General features: G+C 39.6%; 1 protein-coding gene across 1 annotated transcript in view; it reads right to left on the bottom strand.

Annotated features, from left to right (window-relative positions):
* The window catches only part of znf644b (zinc finger protein 644b), a 344,993-nt gene that overhangs the window by 97,056 nt on the left and 233,372 nt on the right, over positions 1 to 14,565 (bottom strand). The window lies entirely within an intron of this gene.

Here is a 14,565-nt window from a genome sequence, read left to right as displayed (position 1 = left end):
TCAAAAAATTAAAAAAAAAAAAAAAAAATTAAAAAAAAATTTTAAAACAAAATGAGCCTCTTTTTTACCACAAAAAAAATTGAAAGAAAAAAGAAATCATCAATTTCATTTAATCTTCAAAATTTTTAAAAGAAAAGATGCCAAAAAAAAAGAAAAAGAACAGAAAAACCACCAAAAATGTTTTAAAAAACATGCCTTTCATACCTGTGAGCCGGAGGTTTGGAGGGCATGTTTTCTTTACAAATCTGTGTTAAAATTAATACAAAACCATTTGAAGTTGTTTGACCCTCCCTGAAGCCAGAATTAAAAAGTTCTCACTGCTCAAATCATTATTTGACATGCCCCCCCTTTTGGCAACAGCCCTATTTTTTTTCCAATTCTAGTAAAAATAAATAAATAAATAAATAAAGCAGTAAAGTATTCTGTCTCTACTCAGACCTCATTACAAATACCCACTAATACTTTGAGTATTACAATTCTTTAAAAAAAAAAAACAGGGTAAATAAGGTACGAGAGAGCAAAATAAGAACTAAAAAAGAGTTTGTCATTATAAATAAGGATCCCTCTGCAGAGGTCCAGGCTAAACACCCGCTGTCCTCAAAATCCTAGGAGCGCCCCTGCTGCTGGCTGTCTAACTGAGAGGGTGCATGTGTGGACAAGCACAGCTTTAGGCTCCAATAATTGTATCCTTGATGTGTCAAAACACGGTTTCCTCCCAGCACTGTGCCGAGACGGTGCGTCACGTTTCCTGGTGAAAGGTAGAGTTTAGATTTGCCCCGGCTTGTGAAGGCCCTGGGTCTTTTTCGCGCCATGAGCTAATTGTGTATATTATCACACATTTTTGGTCTCTGTCCAGTCCACAGCAGCGAAACAAGCAGGACGCCTATCAAAACCATTATTCCCAGGTGTGAAAAGCTGTCACCTTCCTATGTGTCACTTTTGTCTCTCCGCCTTGTCCCACTTACTGGCCCATTTTGCCCGGGCAGGTGAAATATGTGCCACCTGCCACTGCTCGCCCGTTTGGCCGTGGGATTGATGGAACACGTTCCCGGAGAAGGTGACGGTAACTGACAGGGTCTTTACATCATTCTGCGTGGAAAAGAGAGCAATGACCATTAATCAATACTATTTTCACGCATCGAGCAGAAAAAGACAGGGCTGATTCTATTTCCGAAACTTTGCCCTTTACCTCTCTCATGCTACAGTAAATAAGCAGGAAACGGGGAGAAATCAATTTCATTTTCTTTTTCTTTTAAGTTAATAACTTTTATTTCTTGCCACACAACAACTACTAACAAAAATCCAGACAGTTTTATGCTACATTTCATCACTGACTGACCGGTAAACCATGTGATGAGTGCAGAGAGCTAACTGCCAGTCCCTCTAAAAAGGGTACATTCAGTCTTTTTCAACCTGGACCCTAATTTTCCATGTTTTCATGTCAAAGTGACTAACGGGAACAAACATTTTTGCAGTTGATGAAGTATTAAGCGAGCAGCGACACAGACTGCAGTGTCATCACTCGGAGCATTTGTTCATCGACAGTATACGTCCACTAAAAGTGCTTGTTAGTGTAAAAAGGGCTTTAAACACAAAAAACAGGTTTAAAAATACAGAACTTAACCTTTAAGTTAAGACACGCATCAGTGGCTGGCAACTTTCAGACCACAATCTAATATGCACAGTGTCAGTCTCTCTCTCTCTCACTCTCACACACACACACACACACACACACACACACACACACACACACACACACACACACACACACACACACTTAACTGCTCCCCCATCTTTAAACCATTTACCAGCCCTGCTGACAGTCACTCAGACACTCGCTGATATTTCCTGGCAGGTCTCAGCCCGAAAAAACTCACCTAAAACGCCATCAGTCTACCTTTTAATTTCACTTAAAAAAAAGAAAAAAGAGGTGAAAGAGTCTTTTTAATGTTTGGGTTAAAGTGAGTGCTGCAGGAAGGAATTGCAATGCTGAGCAGAATCCAATCTGTTGATTAATCATCCGGCGTTACGGGCGAGATGACTTCCGCTCCAGCACACCGTTCACGGAAAAGCTTTTTTCATGCTTTATTTAACAGAGAGTCATTTTGATTAGTGTGGAAAGATACTTTGAGAGGCACAATGACTAAATCAGAGCTGTCAGTGGCTTTTACCCACTGAGGGGAGGATATTGACAAGACAGGCAGAGGCAGTCGAGGAGGTGGCCACTCCGGGCTTATCTGCTCACGGATTACGTAGCATGTCCACCTCCGTAGATTAATGTTATATCCTTTTAGGGACTGTGCTTTATTTATCACAGCAGGGGTGTGACTGAGGTTTGACTTCATTATATACATATGTGTATATATTCATATATGTAAATACACACACACATATGTGTGCTTTTGTTGCTAATCCTAAGCGTTTGTTTTTGTTGAGATCATGGCGTTGGCTGCGGCATCCCAAAATATCAACATCGGACGCAAGTGCACACCTAGAACATAATATGTAGACGTGGAGCTCCACGGACAAAGTGGCGACGACTCGGGAAAAGAACGTGTTGGACCTCCAGCTCCTTATGTTACATTGTGACCAGCAGCCTTTAAAAGTGATGCCATCAGATCAGACCAAATCTGTTTTTTGGCATCTGTGTCTGATGCTGAAATGTTAGTTAACAACTGACGATAAATAACGTGATTTTGGAGATTTTCATAGAAAACATGCCTATAAAAACCACTTGCCTGTTTTGGGGTTCAGATTGTATTTCAAATAAATACAAATTATAACCATTTAAAGCTGAATGTCAAAATCATAACTCCCTCCCCAGTGCTTAAAAAAAAATAATCTGAAGTGCCTCCCACATTTTGCACCACCTCCTTCCCTCATAAATGACAAATCCTCACTTACAGATAACAAAACATTAATCCTACATTTATTCTAGATGTACTGAATTAAGAGCCATTTTCTAGAATAGTTTTATTGCAGCACAGCCTTCTTCCTTTGCTTCATTCTTTCATGTTTTTCAGCACTTTCTATCCTCGGGAATAAAACTCAAACTGACACCCGCCCTTAACATTTGCCATTCCAACAATCAATCAATCCTCCAACCACAACAAGAGGCCTCGACGTTTATGGGTTTTGCTCAGTCAGACGGCTTGACTGCTCGCTATCGATTCACGCTCCTGCCTCAAATGTCAATACCACCTCTTTTGGCTTGTGTCACTAAAAAAAAAAAAAAAAAAAAAAATCTTCATTGATCACTGCAGTCTGTGAGCAGGTGGCTTTCTTGCAGCGTGCCACAACAATTGGAAACACCGGTTGGTACGCCGCCCGAAATGTTAGACAGGCAATTCATGGTCCAGTAGGTCACCTGTCAGCCGCCGACAACAGTTTCTGGAGACACATCTTCACTGACCTGTGGACACCATTAGGACGAATGCCTGCGTGCACACATGCGGGTCCACACGCACGAAAGCACACACTCATCTACCGTATCTGCCTCGGTTAGAATCACGTGTTTCGTGTGTTTAGTCAGAAAAAAAGAGCATAAAAAGTGTTTAAAAAAGGTCAAGTGGAAGGGGAATGCTGAGGCTGCACGGTCGGAAATGTGTTCAGCGGCTGGTATGAAATCTGTGTTTTTCTTTGGTCGGACTGAAACAAATAGGCTGAATTTCTGTCAATGTTAATTTTGGGTGGGGGGGCTCAAAGTGGGGGAAAAGAAATTTAAATGGCCTCTTGAATTCATACATAAATGAAACATTCATGCTGGATGAAAACAGCAACAGAGCTACTGTATGTCTCATATTTGTTTTCACAGCGATCAAACTCTGAATATTTATAAGAGGGGAAATAAAGCATTGCATCGTAAAGAGAGCAATTCTAATTTAATGCACAGTTTACAAGGCTATTATATTCAACCGGGCAGAGTCAGTGAAGCATTAGAGGAGGTCCATTCTCTGCATGCTAATGAATTTAAATATGACAGGGATGAATTAAACATTAATTCAAAGCAAATATCATGTTAATGTTATTATTGAATCAAAACTGTGTTCAGAGGATGTACATTCACTTTTAATATCAGCGAGGCAGTGCAGCACAATTCATACAGTCAATAAAAAAAGAAAAAAAGGTTCATGTTTGACCTAAAAAAAAACTGAATTAAAGCCACTCGGTTGTACGCCTCCGTGCCCGAGTCAAGTTGCACAGAAGATTTCAACAATCAGCTCAGTTTACAGATTCTGTCACCAATTCAGTATCTGACCAAATATCTCCCCTTCTACTTAAGGTCAGGCTTTTTTACAGAACATTATGATGTCAAACTTGACCTTTGACCTTTTGGATATCAAATGTCCGAACTTCATCAGCCTTCCTGAGTTAGGCCCAAAAACCTGTAATACGACTTCACATCAACCTTGACCACCAAAATCCAATCCGATCATCTTTGCCTCAAAGTGAATATTTGTGCCAAATTTGAATACATTCCCTCAAAGCAAACTTCACATATCACGCTTACAAGATAAGACAAATGCAAGGTCACAGTGACCTTGACCTTTAACCACCAAAAAACAAGTTCATCCCTGATTACAAGTGAATACTTGTGCTAAATTTTAAGAAATTACCTCAAGTTGTCCCTGAGATATCGCCTTAACAAGAATGGGACAAATGAGGTCGCGGTGACCTTGACCTTTGACCTCTGACCACCAAAATCATCCTTGATTACACATGAATGCTTTTGCCAAATATAAAAAAAAATGTCAAGGCGTTCTTTACGTATCATGTTCACAGGATGAGAGAAATGTAAGGTCACAGTGACCTTTGACCTCCAAAATCTAATGAGTTCATTCTGGAAGTAAACGTAAGCGCCAAATTTGCCGAAATTTCCTCAAGGCGCTCTCGAGTTATCACTTTCACAAGAATGAGATGAATGCAAGGTCACAGGGACCTTGACCTTTGACTACAAAAAAACTAATCAGTTCATCCTTGAGTCTAAATGGTTGTTTGTGCTAAATTTGAAACATTTTTCTCAAGGTGTTCTTGAGACGGGTTGGAGAGCTCACTGTTGGTGTCCGGTGTGAAACCAAAAGTAAACATAATCGAATGCTCGAATGTGCAGCGCAGACCACTGGTGAAATGTGTCATGTGACAAAACATATTTAAAGCTGAACCATGTTTTTCTTGAAAAATAACCATGAACTTTTGTTGCCGAAACTTAAGGGAGTAAACCTAAAAATGAAGGTTTTTTTACCTACGTTGAAAGTTTATTTTGAAACGACACATTGCAAGCCTGTTCTTACTCGTTTAATACTGCCGCTTGGTCAGCGATTTTGGAGTCAGACACTGATTTTGAAAGCCACCATTTCGCGGTGGTGGGATACGCCGCTGGATGTATCACTTTGAAATGCTGTTGGTAATGATGTAATATAAGGAGCTGGAGGGTCCCTGTAAAGTGGGTGGGAGGGGTGGTGGATGGGTCCAAAAAACCTTGGACTCTTTCCCAGGAGCCTGCTGTTTGTAGCAAAAAAGGTTAGTATTTTAGGCGATTCGGAAAAGCCATATTTCGCTTTACACTTTTCGGCTTTCACATGACGCTATGGCTATGTGCTTGTCAGTAGGAACTGGCTCCCTCATGATGCAGCAGGAGCTACAAGAGCTGTTATTGTATCACATAACTCTGAGAAAGTTGAGCAGATCATCCGAATCTTTTGAATCCACAATTCCTCTGTGAAATGGTGGAATATCAGCCACGTACAAGGCGCTCACCTTTCCATTATCGCTCGCATAACACGCCTACGTGGCCTTGGATTGTAAATAATGACAGCTACTGCGGTGGATGCACCAGAAATAAAGCTGCTAATGTTTTGGAAATCCATCGCCAGTAACCATGGCAACATCACTCAACAGAAACGCAGTTATCTTGCAAAATACTGATGCTTAAATGTGACGGAAACCCACCTATAGACATGTGGTGCCACTGACCGCCGTGTCGGCATTTGACGAGTTGGGAGTGAAAATATGTTGCAACTTTCCCAGTTTAACACATAACATAAATAAATCTAATGCTGCTCTAGGAAGGAAGAACATGAGCAAAACAGCTACACAGGCTGAAAAATGAGAGATCAAAATGTCAGCATACGAGTACTCCTGAGGTGTTGTACAGTATATTCTTATTAAGCTGCGAGGAGAGCATCACACAATCAACAGCCCTGTTATCAGTATCAGCATTATTTTGTTGCCTTCACGGGTGTTGGCCAAGTTCTCTCACTTCATGCTGGAAAAAGGCAGAAACAGGAGACAAAGAGCCTCCTCTTCCTAATCATCATGATAAACGATGAAAGCACTTTTCCCGTCCAAGTGTCATTCTCGCACGGAGAAAATCTTTTCCACTTTAGATTGGGGTGTTTGAAGTCGCTCTCTGTCTTCTTGTCTCATTAAACATAAAAGAATGAAATAAAATTCAAATGAACTGTTTACCCTGTTACTTTAAAATGTGTAATTTACCCTCACTCTGCGAGAGAACTCACAATTACAGTGGGCTGGCTCTCCCACATCCGTTTAGTGTATTTTCTATAACAAACCCCTATTAATCATTTCGGAGATCAAAGTGACACTGCAGAAGAATTTTAAATATTTAAATCTTCACTATTCAAATCTTATATCAGATCAAAGAATTTTGCTTTAATTTCGCGAAGCACATTGCCAGTAGACAGAGAGACGTACACACAGATGCACACAAACTCCAATTAAATATTGCAAATTCCAGTAAATCTCCATACTATTTTCATATCTGAGCAGGCCTCACACTGGGTGCATCTGAACTGCTGAAGAGGAGGCAGCGCCGCACGCAATTGATTATTATGGTCGGTCTTCAGATGTTATGTGGATGACAAGTAACTTAAAAGTACATGCCATTTATGACGGGACGACTGGGGGTAGCACAACACAAATACATATAATATGTTATATGAGAGAGGGCTCGATATGTGTTATGTAAATTGATGGGCCATCATTTTCACTGCAGTCGAGATAATTCACAGTTTAGAGACAGACACTTTTTTTCATCAAGGCGTTTTTAACTTTTCTTTCTTTTCTTCAAACTGGAGTGTTTTTAGATGTTTTAGAGCGGAGCATGACCTCTGACACCACAACAGCAAATCGAAATGAGGCGTGCAAGTGTGTGGATATTTGTACCTATAATTACAGATAAAAATTTTTTTTTGCAGATACCATTTTTTCAGACAGTCTGTGTACTGAATTATTACTGTATAGCTCTGTGATACTCAATATATGGCCCTTGGGCTAGGTCTGGCCCCTGGTATGGTGCTGGGTGGCCCCCCCAAAACCATTTTCTAATTCATAATGAAAATATAGTGATTCACAATGGGGAAAAGTGCAGAAAAGTGCAGAGTCCATAAAAAGCATCAAAATAGAGCTTTTTTTTATTTAAAAAGTGCCAGTGGAGGATCACCTGCACCCCTAACAGAGGTCCTTAACTCCTTATGTCCAAAAATCCTGGAAATGTCCTAAAAGCCTGGAAACACCCCAAAATCCTATAACACTCCTAAAATCTAGAAAATCCTAGAATCATCCCAAAATCATAGAAAGGTCCAAACATCCTAGAAATGCCCTTAAATCCAAGAAATGTCATGAAATCCCAGAAATGTTCAAAAATCCTGGAAAATCCAAGAATCATCCTAAAATCCAAGAATTTACTGAATAATAATAATAATAATAATAATAATAATAATAATAATAATAATAATGCATATATACACTCTGTGCTGTCTCTTCTGTTCTCTGCTCTATAGACTGAACATCTACAGATTGAGATCTGAAGATGAAATGAAGACATTCAAGTAAGTAAAGTGTGTCTCGGGGGACACAAGGAGCAAGCACAAGTACGTCCGGTCCTTTACTGGAATATGTGACGGAGAAGTTTTCCACATTCATGAAGTTTTAATCTGTTCTCTTCATGTGGAAAACAAGCAGATATCTGCATACGTTTTCATTTTAAAGCTCTCTGCTGCGTTATGTTTTCAGAGCGGCTGCTGTCCAAGGTCCTGAAGTCCCTCCCTGTCTGTGTGTGGGAGCATCGAATTTTTGTCACATCCCTCAGAATTACACGTCATATTTAGAAGTTTGTTTTGATTTCTATTTAAGACTTTATTATTTGTTTCATTGACTCTCTTTTTCTTCTCTTCTTTGAGGTTAAGATCTGTATTTATGCCATAATCAAACTAAAACAGTTTTTCTCACCTGTCTCTGGTTCTGTCTCTACATTTATATCCATGTGCTTAAAATGTAATAATACAATACACCTACGGTATTTGAAGTGTCCATGATGAATAATATTGTCACCGTATATGTATGATGATATAAGCTTCTGAAATACTCTTTCAAATTGATTGATCTTTATTCACACATGTCTCTGCAGCCATGTTTGTAATCTGATGGATCACCGCACAACAAACAGTTCGATCAGTCTTTTTAACATCTGCCATGTTCTATTGAAACACATGAATGAAATGTAAAGAAAAAAAAGAAATGCAACAACTTCAGAGAAGAGCATCATCTTATACAATTGGGAATTAAAGCTGAGTGAAGGCGAGCCCAGTGACGGGTGATACACGTGTAGGCAGCATCAGACAGGAAATGTTAAACAAATAAAGGTCTGTCTCTAATAGACGCTCAGTCTGGTGTCCATGCAGTTCATTTTATAGAAGTTTTTTGGATGTATAAAACCGGGTTATTGGCGACATGCTGGAGTTAACGTTAGTTAGCTGTTTTGATCGCGCACACAAATAAGTACATGTTGAATTTTTTTCAATATGGACATATTACACACATCATTAGCTCTGTAATATTCTTTAAATTCAATTATTCAGTTCATTTTACTGAAACAGTGAGCACCAAAGAAGACGATATAATCGGCATAGTAAAGAAGAAAAATGCAAAAAAAATTCAGCAGATGAAAAAAGACTATTTTTTAAAAAGCGATGGAAAGAAATGTCCAGGTGACTATATTCGTAATTATCAAAATTATATATTTACTATTATTCTACAGAATTATTATCATTTTTAAGCATTTTTTTCAGGTCATTTCTTGCTTTTTTTTTTTTTTTTTTTGGTTGTTTGTTTTTGTTTTACTTTATCGTATTTTTTTTTTTCTATTTCTTATTTTTTTGTTTTGGCTTAGTTTGGTTTGGTCTTGTTGGATTTTTGGGGGGAAATTTTTCAGCTAATTGTTTTGCACTTTTCACAGATTTCTTCCTTACCTGTGTATTATATTTCCATCTTTGCTGAGCAAACAGTTTTGTGTGAAAGGAATTAAAAGTCTGTCCCACACAGACACCTGTCCCAGATATTAGCCTGTTGAGTTCAGCAATTTAAGCAAATAATAGCCCAGGCTTTAACTGAAGTTTCAGGGTAAATCCATCCCATATATTACAACACCAAGCCTTAGTCATAAGTGACTGACATCACTTGAGAGCGACACCTCTGCATTTCCATCCTGGCACCTCTCCCATGAGTCGAAACTAAGACATCAGCAGTTAAAAAACCTCCAGAGCCGCAGCAGCATCTGGTTTATTCCCCAGAAGCTGCGTCTGGATGACGCACATTAGTCTGGATCACTGAGGAGAGAAGCTCATCCATCTTTTTTTGCCAGCAATCTCATATATGATGACGGTGATGGAAGATATGAAATCTTCTTTCTGTCGCTCTCACCTTCACCTCTGCACTCTAATATCTCTATTGCACAAGCAGCTCGGCTGTTAGACTGTTTGCCCCGGGCCTGCTCCCAGCCCCGGGGCGATCAGCTGCTCCTAGACACCAGTAACATTTAACATGGTGCACTAATACTGAGGAGAGGTGGCAACATGTGTTGAAAAAGTAGCCGAAATAATTACTGAATAATAGAAAACAACGGGAGTGCCGCTGAAACAGTTGTACGCCGCAACTGCAAAAAAATAAGAGTATGATATACATAACAATCGGTTCAATTGGAATATATAACCTTGTCTAATTAGACTGTGACACTATATGCAGCACCAAGTAATTGCCGTTGTGTCCCTGTCAAGCTGTCTCATTATCAGCGCAAATTGGATGGATCTCTCCCAATCAGATTACCAGCGAGCGATCAAACTTCTCAGAAGAAAGCGCGGGAGCCTGGCAGGTGGAATACCTCCCATTTTACTGAAAAAGGTGGCCATGCAAATCAGTCAGCTGGCGCGGCGCTCCGAGGAGTTCCTTGTGAAAATTGCATAGAAATTTCTAAATAACGGAAGGCATGACACCTCTTTGAAAAATGCAAAAGTGAACAGATGGATGTGTGCCACCAAAAGCTCTCATTGCGGCGGGCTAATACTATGCCTTTGACTGCAATCCGTGCTTGATGTTATCAGTTCATCTCTCTCTATTGTGTTTTTTTCCCTTTTGGAATGGGAGAAACATTTTCCCTGTGGATTGGAAGGTTTTCATGAGCAGGCAGATGGAGAAAATATTGTTGACATTAAACTGTTCCTCTTTAAGGGAATTGTTGTGACAAGGTGGAGCTCCCATCACTCGAAATAGCAGCTGTGTGCTGTTTACAAAGGGGCCCAAAGCAATGTTTGTTTCCATTGAAACGGTGGCAACTTTTTCTGTCTTTGTAATGAAGAAGCTTCTGGCATTATATGTTTGCTCTCACATCTACTGTCATCATAATACAATATTTTTTGTAGCAACAGTGTTGGTGTTGATACAAACTTACAACTTCTGCTGATATGATGATGTTTTTAATTATTACCACAGCCTTCCTATTTTTCTTTATGCGCTCCTTCTTGTCGGGGATCATATAAAATTACTGAGGTGGGGAGCAGCCTGAACCTTATTACTTACTTAAAAAAAAAAGTGAGACCAGTGATCAGTGATAATGAACTTATGGCGCGCAGGCCTGAAACGTCCTGAAATCGTAGAAATGTCCCAAAATTCCTAGAAACATTCTAAAATCCTAGACACACCCCCAAATCGTAGAAAAGTCCTAAAGTCTTAAAAATGTCCTAAAATCCTAAAACATGTTTGTTTCGCTGCGACTGCCAGGGTTGCACTCCTCGATTTTTATCGGATATTTACATTTGTGTGGATATTTATACTTGTAATTACAGATATTTGCAGATACTATGTTTTTGCATATTTGAACTGAATTAAATTATGGGCCAGGTCTGGCCCCTGACAGGGTGCCAGGTGGTCCCGCCAACCATTTTGTAAATTACAATAAAATAAAGGGATTCACGCTGTGAATAGTTTTGGTACTTTTAGTATATATAAGGTATCAGAGTACATAAAACACTGTTTATCAAAAAGAGTGACAGTGGAGGATCCCCCACACCCCAGCAGAGGTCAAAGCTAAGACCCTAATGTCACCAAATCTTAGAAATGTCCCACAATCCAAGAAATGTCCTAAACTCCTCGCCCTCCATCCTCCTCTGGCCCCCACCTTCAGATGTCTACCGGCTGTTTTTGTTAAGGCGGTTAAAACAATAAACTTGGTTTACTTGATCGACCCCTCGGGAGGAGCTGCAGAGATTTGTCGGTGTAAAGTCTCAGGCGGGAAGTGTAATCAATGAACCGTCCTGGGCTCTTAATTACTGCTCCTTTCGCCACTGTAAGGAGAAATCAATGATGTCAAGTAATCAAAGCAGGAGACAAGGCTGCTGCACAGCGCGCACCGCAGACACACTTCATAGACCCTCAGTCACATCACAAAAACCCTCCTCCAAGTTAACGCAGCTGCTTCCTCTCCACAGCGTGGCTCGTTCTCCAGTCAAACGTGTTGTTATAGTGACGATTACATGATCGAAAGTGACGGCAAAAGAAAAGGATGAATGTAAAACAATCGATGAAGTGTAGGTGACTGGAGAAGGTTTTATTGATTTTGCAGTGTATATTGAGAAAAATATTATGTTTGAGAAACAATGCAGTTAAGTTCCATTTAAACACTGCAGTCTTACCGTTCACCAAACACGGCATTATACATTCAAGTTGTCCATAACCATGGGATTAAAAAAAGCAGGCCTGGGAAAGTTAAGGAATTAGGAGAAAATCTCCTAGTTCATAACTGGTCAAGCGCATCCATAAGACACCTGCCACTCCATCATTATAAGTCACATCTATAATGTTTCATCTCTGTTGATATAGTGCATCATTTTATGAGTTTATGAGTGTAGACATTAAGCATTATGAATGCATTATAATTCACTATGAATGCTTTTATAATGCATTATAGATGAGCTCTTCATAGAAAGTGTTACTGAGTAGCACAGGAAACGTGGTAGAAAAAGTGAAACATGGGGACGAGAGGGAATAGATAAGGAATGGAGAACATCACATGAAAAAAAATAGCGAAAGAGAAAAATTATGAAAATAAATTCATTTAAGGAAAAGCATGAATCATATAAATTCTTAAGCATATTTTGGAAAGGCTGCAAATTTTCCAAATGTCAGCTAAAATAAACAAGCCTCACTGTCTGTTGTAGGACACATTTTGACCTTCATTGTGGCTCAAAAACTGAATTTTGAACCGAGCATCTGTATATTATTGCCATACCCGATATTTTACAAACTACAACTACAAAAGGTCCTTAAACAAACAGTCATACATGTGCAAACAAAAGAAAAGGTTAAGTGGTTCATCAGTGTGCAAGATTAGATGTTATATATGTGGTCTTTGTCTGCTATACAACACAGTTATACCTTTCACACTTTTTCCAAACTGAACATTTAAAATGAAATTTCAGGGATGCTGCAGAACACCTTTTTTGGCTACTGTGTACATGCAATGTTATCTTCCTCTTTCCTCTTTCCTTTGTCTCAAATTCTCTCAGTCTCAGGTAAACCTTCACTGCACCTGTTCCAGGATACCACCAGCGCTCCCACAGGAACTCAACATCCGCAGCATCTGAATCCCACGTGGACCTCCAAATGTAACTGAAGGGTCTACATATTCAATAATACATTAATATGGTGGCCATACAAAAACTGGATTCAAAGTTTTTCTCCAACCCTCTCCAGTCAGATTCACATTACGCTCACTGCCTCAGCATAACTATTTTTTCCCCCTCCTTATTAAAATTGTCTGTCTAATGGCTACTTTGTGGGCTTTACTATGGCAGATGATGAAATTTTCATGACCAGTGAACTATTCCGCTTTCACATTAGGGCCCCACAAAGCTGAACCTGAAAGCACATGATGTGCATATCATCCATCCTCATTAATGTATGCATCGGTCCGTCTGTGAAAGAAGTCGGCTCAGTCGTCCACGACACGCTCCACCACAGAAGAAGACCATACAGTATGTACACTTGTAATGTGATGATTCTCTGTTCTCTGTCTCTGAGCACACAAACTGCAGTTCAAACATCTGAGAGCAAGAAGCCAATTTTCTGTCATCAGTCTGGAGCTGGGTGATAGATTCCTTCTGCTGATATTTTATGAATCACATGTGGACATTAAATCTATTGTCTCCCCCAGACCAGTCACTACACGAAAATGTTGGCATTGTAAGTTTCTACAAACCGCAGACAAGTTACGTTTGCATGTTTCATAAATATTGTATCAGTGTTTCTAAAGAACTCTGATTGCAAGTTTATGAGCTGACTTTGTCGTCAGCAGCTGGAGGGGAAGGTGGACGCATTGATTGAGAATATGACTTATGGTCTCTGTTGTAATTTAATAGTTTAGTGAGTGGAACTGAATTTGTACTAATAAAACAAACTAAACACGGCAATATCTTTGAGGTGAGTACCAAAACTACAGCAGCTGACTGCTGACACTATTTCAGAGTAAACAGTCCTGTATTTAGTGTAAATGCGAGAACCACATTCTCTGCCTTTGTCAGCGCTGACTCCTGCAGTTTTTCCAGTCTACATCACACACAACTCTCAGACAAACTTAGCATTTCCTGCTGTATGCTTTAGTTTGCATGAAATTACAGCAGCTCTAACTCTGGAGATCACCCACCAGGACCTGTCGGATCTGCCACGCTCACAGTGAGATAACATGAGACCATGTTAACACAACCGTTACCACAGAGTGGACAGACACGGACGTCCTTGTACTCATATGCATTAGCAGGTACATTATAGTGTTAAACAGTGATATGACTGGGACGTACTAACATGATTAATGACAACAGACTGCACTAACTCCTAAAGGAATCATTTATGTTGCCGAACATGAAAAAGTATCTTGAATTAACAATGTAAATGCATCATTAGCACATTAGAAACCATCGACTGTAACGGAGAATACCACGACTTGTTACACTAATTGAATTAGCAGCTCTGTTAAACATGCATAAATAGTGACTGCACTCTAAGGACAACAAGTGAAATCAAGGTAGTGATTCTCTTTGTTGTCATTTCCTTTTAGAGGGAGCTTTATCAGCCGGGTCTGCTCTCATCTCACTTCAGCTCCTCTCTCTGGCAGCTTAAACATGTTTTATATGCCTTCATTAAGCGATATTTCACCTTAATTTGACCCCGTATGTATGTATTTTTAAGAGTCCTTTGGGGAATATATTTTCTTAGCAA

This window comes from Plectropomus leopardus, chromosome 5, assembly GCF_026936395.1.
Source record: "Plectropomus leopardus strain MGB_pleo_1.0 chromosome 5, ASM2693639v1, whole genome shotgun sequence".
NCBI lineage: Eukaryota > Metazoa > Chordata > Actinopteri > Perciformes > Serranidae > Plectropomus > Plectropomus leopardus.
This window is presented reverse-complemented; position numbering and strand designations above follow the sequence as displayed.